Raw genomic sequence first — 2,851 nt, 5'->3', positions numbered from 1 at the left:
AGAGCATCACACTGGCAGCAGCCAGCATATTCCAGTCATAGTAAGGGAATGCTGTTCAGCCTGGTGCAGTGTTGCCTTTTATTAGAATAACTTTTCTTTTAAATCCTTGTACTGCTTTTTTACTAATGCTAGTATGTTGAAAACATTTCAAACATGAAGTCTCCAACCTTTATTAGCAGGAGTTGCAACAAGTTGCATTTAATATGGCAAGACTGTGGGTGCATCTACACATACATTTAATCCAGGATCAGTTTACTTATGAGTAAAATACAGGTGACCCTCACCATTCATGGGGGATACGTTCTTGTATCACCTGTGAATGGTGAAATCTGCGAATAAGGCACTGCATTCATGAACGGGGTCTGTGTTTGTGAACTCAGTGCCCTCAGCAGCTGGGGTGGGGGTGGGGGAGATGGCTGTTCTGGCAATGGCAGGAGCCCAGCGGTGGCATGCGCAGCACTTCCAAGGAGCTCCTTTAAGTGTATTTAAGAAGCAGGTTTGGCATTCACGAATATTTGAAACCGCGAATCCCAAATCCATGAATAATGAGGGTTTCCGCATGTACTCATGAGTAAATGCTCCTGGACAGGCATCTACACATGCAGGGAAGTGAGAACAGTTTGCTGCAAACTGTTTGTGCTTCCTGGGGGCCTGCAATGGGCCCCTGCCACCACAAGGGGGAGCTCTAGCCCCCCTGGGTGCTAGCCCAGGGGCTGGCAGGGAGCACCAAGTCAGGAAACAGCTGTCTCCTGGCCCTGGGGGCTGCTTGCTGCTGGGGCAGGGACAATGTCCCTCTGTCCTGGCAACAGGGAGCTCCTGGTCCTGGCTCCCCAATCAGGGGCAGGAGACTTGGAAAGAGCTGCAGGGGATGGGCAGTTCCCAGCCCCCTGCTCCGATGCACTGGTGGGGCAGCTAGCAGGTAGCTCTGTACTAGCTGCCCCACTGGCAGATTGGGCCAGGGGCTGGGACCTACCCCAACCCTGCAGCTCTTTCAAAGCCCTGTGCCTCAATTACCTGATCGGGGCATGGGGCTGGGATTTGCAAATTTTCTCACGATTAGCAAGGTTTACTGTGTAGTAAGCCGGTGCATGTGTAGATGCACATGCTTAGTGCACAGTAAACTATGCTACTGCACAGTTAAGCATCTCACGTAGACATGCCCCCAGTTCTCTTTCCTGCCATGGCAGGGGGTCGGACTAGATGATCTACTCAGGTCCCTTCCGACCCTAGAAACTATGAAACTATGCCCTGCTAGTCTGACAAAGTAAGGACAGGGTTTTATAAAGGTAAAAGGACAGAGGTTGTAGTGGTTCTGCTTTCTGTAGGTCTCCCTCCCCTCATCACTAAACCAAAGGGACTCTCAGGGTGAACTCAGCTACTTTCTAAAAGTGTTTTCATAGTATTTCATAATCTCTTTTAGAGAAAGCTTCTATAGAAAGCATGTCCTATTTTTTCCAATAAAAATTCCACTGAGGGAGATTTATTATAAGGCAACCTCTTGACTTTTACCTTCAATGTGGATATACCAGATAAGAGCATCATTGCAAGAACAGAGCTATTGCAACATCCTCGTATCACTCAGAAATGAGCTTGAGCCATAAAGCTGAGACCAAGAACCAGATCAAAATCTAAATTTTCCTAGATCTGGAGGAGTGTTCAGTTATTAGGTTTTATGATCTGGGCCCATCTTTGTATCAGCAAACTGAATGAGAAGAGTAATTAATAACACAGTTGCCATTCTATATGGAACTAACCACTGAATACCTCCATAGGAGCAATGAGTTTTCAATACCTTTGGTTTACTTTTCTCTTTAGAATTTTATTTTTTTAAATAATCTGCTGCAATATCAATCTCTTGGGTTTTGAAAAATACATTAGGGAAATGGGAAGGACGTCTGCAGGTACTGGGATGGATAATGTTAAGAATAGAATGCTTTGAAAGTTGGGGAAAGATAAATCTGATTAATCCATTTTTTTCCATCCCTCACTTATTTAAATATTTTTCTTTATTCATCAAAGGAATTTGGTAAAATAACATTCCAAATGTGCCTGGCTTTACAACGCTTGTTTCAGAAAAAATCTGTTTTCACCTTACAGTGTAATGGGCTAGAATTACCAGTACAGCCCAGGCAGCTAGATTTCCATTTATTTGTAAATCTATGCATGTATTGATTGCATACTTCGAGATTTCAAAGATTCTACTGCCATCTTGTGGGCAAGTATATAATTATGCAAATAGCTCTGAGAAAGAGATCATCCATGTTATCGCTGTTTTCATTATGCATTATTTATATGGCACCATAGATCTGTTTGGTGCTATGCAGACTTATAAGTGATAAGTTTCTGCCTGGAGACCTTTATAATTAACAGGTCTATTTTTTGGCAGATTCCTAAGTGTGTGCTGCAAGATGATTTTAACTCCTATGGATTTGGGATGGTTTTGACAGAAATTCAAGCAAGCCTTGGTCATCTCACTGGATCTTGTTTTGAATGTTGTGTGTTGAAACCTGAAGCTCACAGTCAAACACCAGCTATCTGAACACTCATGACTGGGACAGTGCAAAGTCTGGATGAAGCCCAACTAAACAAAATCACTAAATCTTGCACAATTCTGGCCTTCATTTCCTTTTCTGATAGCATAGCTGTAAAATTAACATAAACAGACTGTGCTGTAACTTGAAGATTAGGCTCTTTATATTATAAGCATTAATTTAAACATTCTAAAATGTTCTTCATTTCTAATATTTAAGTTTAAACCTTAAATGATTAAATTAGGTTTTTTTAGGTATGGGAATTCTATTGAACATATAGCATTCTTGAACAATGCATTTATGGTGAATGTTTTTTTTCT

General features: G+C 42.2%; 1 long non-coding RNA gene across 1 annotated transcript in view; it reads left to right on the top strand.

Annotated features, from left to right (window-relative positions):
• Positions 1-990: 990 nt before the first annotated feature.
• Positions 991-2,851, top strand: part of LOC109289392 — a 12,421-nt gene continuing 10,560 nt past the window's right edge. The window contains exon 1 of the long non-coding RNA XR_002095349.1: positions 991-1,001. This is a non-coding gene — a long non-coding RNA (uncharacterized LOC109289392). The remainder of the gene's footprint in view (positions 1,002-2,851) is intronic.

Source organism: Gavialis gangeticus, unplaced genomic scaffold (assembly GCF_001723915.1).
Source record: "Gavialis gangeticus isolate Ggan-Ray unplaced genomic scaffold, GavGan_comp1, whole genome shotgun sequence".
NCBI lineage: Eukaryota > Metazoa > Chordata > Crocodylia > Gavialidae > Gavialis > Gavialis gangeticus.
The sequence above is the reverse complement of the archived record's forward strand: the minus strand, read 5'-3'. Positions and strand labels throughout refer to the sequence as shown.